This window comes from Prionailurus bengalensis, chromosome B3 (assembly GCF_016509475.1).
Source record: "Prionailurus bengalensis isolate Pbe53 chromosome B3, Fcat_Pben_1.1_paternal_pri, whole genome shotgun sequence".
In the NCBI taxonomy this organism is placed as follows: Eukaryota; Metazoa; Chordata; class Mammalia; order Carnivora; family Felidae; genus Prionailurus; species Prionailurus bengalensis.
In genome coordinates this window covers 80716015-80725879 of record NC_057355.1, presented here as the reverse complement: position 1 = coordinate 80725879, position 9865 = coordinate 80716015, and the positions used below count along the sequence as shown (strand labels likewise).

Below are 9865 nucleotides of genomic sequence, written 5' to 3'. Positions count from 1 at the left end.
TGATTGTGACAGAGAAGACAGCAAAATAGACACACTTGCCATCCGCTGCTGGCAAAGGCAAAATGAGTAGCTTGTGGATGTTATGAGCACAACCTATTTGAAGTTATCTAGACAGAAGTACCAAGTTTTGCTTCCACATTAGTTTAGTTTAGGAAAACTGGGACTAAAGTGTCTTTTTTTGTAAGTGTTTTCTTAGATGGGGTTATTATATTCAAAATATTTTTTTCCAAATATGAAAGTTTAAGTTTTATGTATTTAAGTAATCTCTATACCCCACATGGGGCTTGAACTCACAACCCCGAGATCAAGAGTTGCATGCTCATCTGACTGAGCAGGTCAGGTGCCCCAAATATGCGAAGAGTTTTATGTATTCTGTACAACAGTTAACAATACCTTAATCTGCTAAGTGAGTAGGGAAGAGAGTAAAGAAACCGTTTTGAAAAGGAACCAGAGACGAAAGGAGGAGTAATTTTCATAAGAAAACAAAGCAGCATCTAAAAAGTAAATTGTGGGGTGCCTGGGTGGCTCAGCCGGTTAAGTGTCTGACTTTGGCTCAAGTCATGATCTCACAGTTTGTGAGTTCGAGTCCTGTGTCAGGCTCTGTGCTGACAGCTCAGAGCCTGGAGCCTGCTTCAGATTCTGTGTGTGTGTCTCTCTCTCTGTCCCTCCCTGACTTGTTCTCTCTCTCTCTCTCTCTCTCTCTCTCTCAAAAATAAACATTAAAAAAATTAAAAAAAATTAAATTGTGATCTATCTTGGACAGAACATTCAATGTATCAAATTCTCTGATTTCCAAGATCTTTCTCTTCTAATGCTCCTCAGATTTACATAGAAGTCACCTTAGATTGACAAGTTAAAAAGAAAGTAAGGTTCTGTGCAATAAACGCATTCTGTTCCTCTCAAAAAATGAAATATGGATAAACTAAATCAACAGAAACTTTCAAATCTCATTTTAGATACTACTTTTATCTTCCACCTCCTCACCTGAAAGTAAAGGGGTCAGGGAAAACCACCCCCTGCAAGTTTCAAGTTTTCTCTTCCAATATTTCCTTATCTATTCTTTTTTTTTTTTTTTTTTTTTTTTAGAAAGAGAGAGAGAGAGAGAGAAAGAGAGTGTGTGTGTGTGTGTGAGTTAGGGGGAGGGCAAGAGAGAGAGAGAATCTTAAACATGCTCCATGCTCTGTGAGGAGCCTGACACAGGGCTAGATCCCATGACCCTGGGATCATGACCTGAGCTGAAATTGAGTCCAATGCTCAACCAGCTGAGCCACCCAGGTGCCCTTCCTGATCTATTCTTGATTGCAAAAAAATTATAAGGAGCAAAATAAACAAAAGCTCAAAGGAGATGTCAAGAACCCGAACAATCAACAAACCTGTCAGTCTTACCCTAGAAATTAGAGAATTGTCCTTAACGATGAAGAGAATAAACAGAAAATGCTGAGCCTGTAGCAGAATATTTTTCCCATAGAAGAACATTAGCAACAACTAGGTCTCAAGTGAAATGACCTACTCACCACAAGAAAGTATTACTGATACAGCACCCAAGTGGGTTTTGGGGGTAGTGCCTTCATAGCATTTCACACTGAAGAAGGGATCAGTTTCAACATCTATTACAGAAAGTCTTTTGGTTGGCTTATTACGTAGGTGTGCTATAGATGTAAAGATATAAATTAGGTTCTTTCTCAGTTCAGTTAATTAGTTTTACAGGGAGAACTCAGAGTTATTTAAAAGGAAGGTGGGTTTTTTTTTTTGGTGTTCAGTGCAGGTGATATTTATTAACACGTAGACTGTGTGCATAAAGAATATGTTTGTATGCATGCAAAGGGGTATTTTATTGAATAACGCAAGGTAGGTTGTCATGGAGATTAAAAGCCTTGAAGTGCTATTCACTGGTGCTAGTTATGGTTGCTGGGCACTAGGATATTAGGTTCTGGCACCCTGAATCTTTCATTGTTGTAAAAATAATTACACTTTTATCTTCACTGTAAGCGCTATTCAAGTAGGATAAATAAATACAGACACAGGAACAGACCTAACTTAAAGGTAAATATAGCAACCCTCTGACCCATCCCAGTGTAAAATTATGTAGCTGTAGTTACTATACCATCAAAATGCTTGATTTTCATTGCTGGGTCATTGAAGCTGTTTATAAGATGAAATTACAAAATGCACAAAATCTGCACTTACATTAAAAGGCAAAAGAAGAATGAAAGCTATTGACCGTTAGTACGGTCACTGGTAAATATAAAGGTTTCCTTCAGAAGCAGAGGAAACAAATGAAAAGCTTGTAATATGTTTTCCTAGCATTTTCTTGAAATACTATATTTATGTGAGATTTCCAACCTCACTTTGAGCTCTATGTAAAGCACAAGAGTGATTTTTCTGGTGTTCTTTTCTCTTTGACGATTAGACGAAATGATCTTGACAAGTTTACCTCAGTGAGAAACTATGTATTTTCTGGATAAAGAGAACACTTATGTCTGGCAGAATCAGTATGGACATTTTCTTAACCAATAAATCAATAAAGAGAGTGGGACTATAGCACATTACACAACATAGACAATCTAACACTGACATTTGCAGCAGCAAGTAATGTGGTTTTCAAAACCGCCTTAAGTGATGATTAACTAGAATTATATATATTTATATTTAAACTGACACCACAGAATTCTTTTAAGTCTTGACAGATATGTGGAATATTTAAATGTAGTAATTGTGGTTGCTAAACCTCCTGGGATTAGCCTGCTGGAGAGATAGTGATATCTTAGGCAGAGAAAAATGATTTATACTATGGGGGAAACACTAAAAATGAAGTAATTCCATGTGTGTTTTATATAACTCTTTGGAAAAAAAAGTTTATTGTAGCAAATGAATTGGTAATATTCTATAATAATCTACCATGTGAATAATTATATAATTTATATACATGTGGGTGTATAATTTAGTTTTTTCAACATTGATTTTTAGGTTTCACGATATAGCACACTTCACAAAAAGTAAAACAGAATGAGAAGTAGCTCAGCTTTGGATTAATGTTAATGGTAGGAATCTCAGAGTTTTGTTTAAAGGCAGGCTCCATATCGTTTTATCTTTCATTAACGGGGAAGCATGTAACATAGTACTTATCAGTTCATTTCAGGAAATAATTATTACGTGCCTGTATGCTTCAAGTGCATGTTTAGGTGAATTTAATTGAAATCAAGGAGCAAAATCATTAATAAAAGGAGATACTATTGATACGGTTTCATCAGATTAAATTATATAGAAATAAGTTTACAGCATTGACATATTATCTGTAAATAGCAGCTGTAATAGTCATAAGATTATCTATTGCCCCTGGTGTTTAAAACTTCTGGGAAAGTTCTTTGAGTGGTATTTACATAACATAATCAAATAGTCTGCAACTTGGATTCAGAACTAATTTTAATGATGTTGGCAAGACATAAATCTTTGTGAATAAGTATAGAGAAAGAAGAAATCAGCAAATCACTGGATGGGTGGATACTTTCAAAGTTTAAGCCTGTCTAGGATTCTAAATATCAAATTGTATCTCAAAGCTTTAAAACAACACTAAAATTGACAAATTTATATCCATAATATACTTGAGATAGTGGGATAATCTGTTTCACATTATGGTAGATTGAGGTAGATATTTAGTAGATGTGCATGTTGCAATTGTACACGAGAGATAGGCTTTTGGATTAAGAACCATAAATCTTTTTTTAACGTTTATTTATTATTGAGAGACAGAGAGAAACAGAGCATGAGCAGGGGAGGGGGAGAGAGAGAGGGAGACACAGAATCTGAAGCAGGCTGCAGGCTCTGAGCTGTTAGCACAGAGCCCAATGCGGGGCTTGAACTCAAAAACCGTGAGATCATGACCTGTGCCAAAGTCAGACGCTTAACTGACTGAGCCACCCAGGCGCCCCGAGAGAACCATAAATCTTAATTACAACTGTGCTACTAGCCAACTGTGTGATTTAAAAGAATTTGTTCATTTCTTTGGTGGAAAAATGCTGGGCCACTGTGTTATGGAAATTCCTCTAGTGTGGCTGCCATTACTGCCATTGGAAAAAGGAACATTTTTCCATTCAGCAACCTGAAGGTTGGTTTTCCTGACTACCTGTTCCCAGAATCCCTACACTGTAGGGAATCTAGTGTTTCCCTTCCTAAGGATAGAGCAATACTGTCCTCATGAAACTTACAATCAAGTAGAGAAAGACCAGCATTGAACAAGCTTTACAAGTGTGAGAAGATTTACAAAAGCTAAGTGCAGGATGCACTGAGAGTATACATCTGCCTGAAAGAGCAGTAGATGGAATATCGTCTCCACTAAAAAGACTCCAAAATGGTTTTAACTCTAATCACATCCTCTTTTCAGAGTTATGGACCTATGTTCCCAATTACACACTTACAATTTCAACCTTAATGGAATTAGCTCTTCCAACTCCACATTCCTAAACTCAAATTCACCATCTCTTTATCCAAACAACCCTCTAACTTTCCTACTTATTAGAGTAGCCCTCTCCTTTTCCCAGTCACTTAGGTCTGAATCATCAGCAGACCTAAGATCCATCTTTCACTCTTTCTTGCAATGTGTCTTTCACATCCATTCTGTTGCCATGTGTTAAAGATTCAATTTTGATAATGGCTCTGCTGTGTGATTATGTTTTCCATTCCTGTATCCACCAGCATTGGGCTTTCAAGTAAGTTAAAAATCAATATTTTTCATCCAATAAATATTCAGTTGTTTATTGAAAAAATATTTAAGTGCCCATTATAGACCAGGCTCTGTGCTAGGGATACAATAGCAGGCAAAACATCTATTGTCTTGCTTTCATGGAGTTTACAGAGTCATAGATGGAGTATATATTAAACAAATAACCTTATAGTACACATATTATCTACTAACTATCAGTGCTATGAAGGGAATGTATGGGTTATCATGCAAAAGGATAACAGGGGTACCTGACCTACTTTGTTGGGGAAGTCCTCTCTGAGACCTAAGGGATGAGGAGTTAGTCAGAGGACTGGAAGGAAAGGCACTGCAAGCGGAGGGGAAAAGTCTTGCAAAGTTTCTTTTTCTAGAGAGTGTAGGGTGTTTGAAACTGGAAAGAAAAGCAGAAGTCAGACTGTGCAGGGTATCAACAGTTTTTCTAAGGAGTTTGGATTCTATTCTAAGGTAGTTGGGAAACCACTGAAGTGTTTTCAGTAAGGGAGTAAAGATAGAGATTTGAGATACATATGAAAAGTTGAAAGAGCAGAATTTGTTGAAAGATTGTATAGGAAGTAGTAGATAAGAGGCTAGATTTCTGACTGAGGTAATTGGGTAGTTGAAGTGCCATTTGGTGAGACAGAAAACACGGGTTTGGAAGGCAGGATGACAAGCTCAGTTTTGGAAATGTGAAGTGTGAGGAAAATAGGGGTATCTAAGTATCTGTTTAGGAAATAACTGGATATGTGGATATGTACCTGCAGTCAAGGAGAGCATACATCTAACAAGTGTTAAAGCATGTAGGATAACTGCATGATGAGGTTTTATTCTTAATGTTTATTTTTGAGAAGTGGGAGAGGGACAGAGAGAGAGACACACAGAATTGAAAGCAGGCTCCAGGATCCAAGCTGTCAGCCCAGAGCCCGAGATGTGGCTCAACCCGACATGGGGCTCAAACTCACGAACTGTGAGATCATGACCTGAGCCAAAACGAAGAGTCGGACACTTAACCGACTGATCCACCCAGGCACCCAAGATAGGTTATAGTTAATGCCATATAAACTGATGACTCAGGGAGAATCTTTATGGAAAAAGTGACATTGAGAGGAACTTGAAAGAGAGACAGCATTTTGACAAATAAACCTTGGTTGTCCACATTTGAGAATGATGCCCTTTAATGCTGACAAGATGTTCTAAATTTTGAGTTAGTTTACTGCCTGGTGTAGAATGGTAGGGAGTATGTAGATCCTTTCTTTGAAGGGTCCTCAAGTGACAGTTTCTATAGATTATGTCTTTTGGGTGGATCGCTTTCTTTCAGTTTTTTGCCGTGGAGGTTATAAAGTTGGCTGCCAGTGTTCTGGAAGTCAAATGGGGGAAGGGAGTTCTGGGTATTACCATGTCATATATAAAGTTTTAGTTAGTTTCTCTGTTTTATTTATGGCACCTCTGCCCTTAGCAGCATCTGATGGATGACCCAAGACCAGAGTTCTCTAGGTTTAACTTCCCTAAACGGTAATCTCTGCCAGCTGGTAATCTCTTTCCAGCTTCCAGACTTTTGTCTAGCTCTTCTGTTCTCTTTGCCTTTGTGTGCTGTCTTCCTTCACTGTTTGCTGTGGTCTGAATGTTTGTGTCCCCCCCTCCCCCAAATTTATATGTTGAAATCATAATGCCCAATATGATGGTATTTGGAGGTGGGCTTTTGGGAGATGGTTAGGTCATGAGGGTAGAGCCTTCATGAATGGGATTTGTGCTTTTACAAAAGATACTCCACAGAGCTCCCTAGCCCCTTCAGCCATGCAAGGACACAAAGAGAAGTCTGCAAGAGGATGAGGACCTTCACCTGACCAGGCTGGCACCCTGATCTCAGGAGTTCTATTCTCCATAACTGTGAGAAATAAAGTTGTGTTGCTTAGAAGCTACTCAGTGTGATACATTATTACAGCAGCCCAAATGGACTAAAACACTGCCATTCACAAGAGAGTTGGAATAAACTTGGGTTTAATCTGTCATGTGTAATAGTAATGTAATTTCTAAAATGTGTCCAAGTATAACAATAGTAAGTATTAGAAGATGATAGATTAATAAAGTATATATTCTAACTTCCTCCTATAATAACATACTTCTCCAAAGGAAATATTTTATAAACTTGGACAGCATTTTGAGCTTCAATTATTTTACAGTTGGTTTAGCGTCACTCATTAGTTCTTATACATGCCTTCAGGCATCCCTTTTCTCTCTTAAGTCTATTTGCATCAGATAATCACTAAATTAATGAAAGCATATTTACATGAAACTGTTTTTAGAGAATAGGCTTTGGATCTACAGCTATTAGAAACAAAAGGCACAAGGACAAAAAGAGCTACATTTAATTAACACTAAATTGTGACATCAACTGACAACAAATAATTAAATTGGGAATTTAGGCTGGTGCTATAGACTGAAGTATAATCATTGTGTGCCTGAGAGTGTGACTTAGAATGATGGCATAAGGTAACATAGGTGGTAGGATGGTCCAAGAGTGATTTATCAAGAGTCTAAGTTAATGGCTGCTTTAAGGAAATAATTGAAGACTGTGTGTCTTTTCTTTTTTTCTCCTCATTTCCTTTCCTATCTTACCAAATACTTTATTTAAACTACAGATTTAAGGGGCGCCTGAGTGGTTCAGTTGGTTGAGCATCCAACTTTGGCTCAGGTCATGATCTCACAGTTCATGAGTTTCAGCCCTATGTTGGGCTCTGTGCTGACAGCTCAGAGCCTGGAGCCTGCTTCAGATTCTGTTTCTCCCTCTCTCTCTGCTCCTCCCCACTCATGCTCTGTCTCTCTGTCTTAAAAATAAATAAAACATTTAAAAAAATTTATAAAAATATAAAAAAATAAACTACAGATTTAATTTCTTCAAATCTTCATAATTAAACCTTATGACAATAAGAACAAGCTAAGGCTTTCATAAAATTTTTCTTACTTCTGTTAGCTTGTAGTCCCAAACTCCAGCTAGTATAGATTCATTCTTCCCTGTCAATTCATTCATTCATTCATTCATTCATTCATTCATTCACTCATTCAAGAAATAATGAGCATCACTTTTTAAAGCACCAATTCTGTTTGGCATTTTAGAAGATACTGGTGGACACAATGGTGAGCAAAAGAAAATGCAACCAATCTCTGTTGTCAGTCAAAGAGAGGAGACAGATGTTAATTAACTAAACCCAAGAATCAAATAAGCTGAGGTAAGTATCCTGAGGAACAAAAAACAAGTTTTCTTGGCAGGTGTATAATGGAAGAGTCTTACCTGCAGTGAGTGGAGAGCCAGGGAAAACTGGAAGGAAATGACAGTTGGGCTGAGATTTTAAGAATGCCAACCTCACAAAGCTAAAGGGGTAGTGGCGTGATGAGAACAGTATTTACCAGCACAGTAAGAGGGAGGAGTACAAGGCATCTGAGAGAGAATTCAAGCCCAGTGTGGGCAGGGCTTAAAGAGCACCATGACGGGACTGGGGAAGTAAAATGATGAGATCATAGAATAATGAGAAGCCTGCAATACTAGGAGTGGGAATGAAGGAGTAATGTGAAAGGAAAATTTTCTTCAAATAGCAGTACTTGCACAGAAGATATTAAAATTGACTTTTATGTTTTGTCACAGCTATTGTAAGCAGGTGAAGCTGATAAAGGACCATGAATTTGAGTGACACCCACTCCCCACCACCCCAGGACATAAGACCCTTACTGGATCTAACTGAAGACTCTTTTCTGATTCATGATGAACAAAGAATGGGTCTACTTGTTTTAACCAATTATGTAAAGACCTATTGACTCATTTTATCCAATCCACAGTGCTAGCTTTTGATGCCTAATTAGTAGGAACACTGTGTGTTCTTTCTGGTACTTTTGAGTGCCTGGCCCCAGCCCAGATTTCTTATTTCCTTGCCCGGCAAGAAAATATTTGGTTTTTAAGTTTTTAGCTTAAGTGTTTTTTGTTTGTTTTGACAGTAAGATGTGGAGGAAATGGGCCATATCATATTTGAATCAGATAAAAAATCCTCGGGGCTCCTGGGTGGCTCAGACTGTTCAGCGTCTGACTTTGGCTCACGTTATGATCTCAAGGTTCATGAGTTTGAGCCCTCCATCAGGCTCTGTGCTGACAGCTCGGAGCCTGGAGCCTGCTTTGGATTCTGTGTCTCTCTCTGTCTGCCCCTCCCCCACTAGCACTCTGTCTCTCTCTCAAAAATAAACATTAAAAAAAGTTTAAAAAAATCCTCTCTGGTTGCAGTTTGGAGGATGGGTTGAAGAATGAATCAGTGGATTCCTTGAGCCAAATTAGACGGTTGCAGTAGTCCAGGTCAGAGGCAGTAACAGCCTGCTCTAGAATGGTGGCCGTGGAGACAGTAATGGGTAGATGTGAGAAATACTCGGGAGACAAACCTGCAAGACTTGGGGATGGATTAGATATGGGGGTGGCAAGAAGGGTCATAGATGACTTCTAGTCTTGAAGGGATGGTGATGTCAGTCACTAAGATAGGGAACACTGAAAGATGTCCAGATTGGAGGGTGAAAAGAGAAGGTGTAGTTCAATATTGCTGTTTATCAACATCCATATTATTTGCATGGGAATCAGAAGCTTTTTAAAGAAAGAATCCTGAAGAGCGCCTGGGTGGCTCAGTCAGGTGAGCATCTGACTCTTGATTTTGGTCTGGGTCATGATCTCATGATACATGGGTTCAGGCCCTGTGTCAGGCTCTGCGCTGACAGAGCAGAGCCTGCTTGGGATCCTTTCTCCCTTTCTCTCTGCTCCTCCCCAGCTTGCTCTCTCTCTCTCTCAAAAATAAATAAATAAACATTAAAAAAGAAAGAAAGAAAGAATCCTGAACATCATGTATATTGTGGTTCAGAGTCATTAGACCTACAGTTTTTCCTATGTAATAGTCTTGATTTATTTGTTATGTATCTCTCTAGATTTTCCTTGGGCAATCCTATTGGTGTTTTCCACTAATAACAACCATAGTCATTTCAAATCATATCTTAAAGGAAGTTATATATAGAGGCATTGTGTGGTTTTGTTATGGATCATTTATGTAGAGTGGAGCACATACTGAGAGTTCAGTTCAAAAAATAAAACAAAGGGGCGCCTGGGTGGCTCAGTCGGTTAAACAGCCG

At 38.4% G+C, this 9865-nt stretch overlaps 1 long non-coding RNA gene across 1 annotated transcript; it reads left to right on the top strand.

Annotated features, from left to right (window-relative positions):
• Positions 1-7769: 7769 nt before the first annotated feature.
• Positions 7770-8665, top strand: LOC122467727. The gene is made up of 2 exons (XR_006293051.1): positions 7770-7941; positions 8355-8665. It is a non-coding gene; the product is annotated as an uncharacterized LOC122467727 (long non-coding RNA).
• The last annotated feature ends 1200 nt before the right edge of the window (positions 8666-9865 follow it).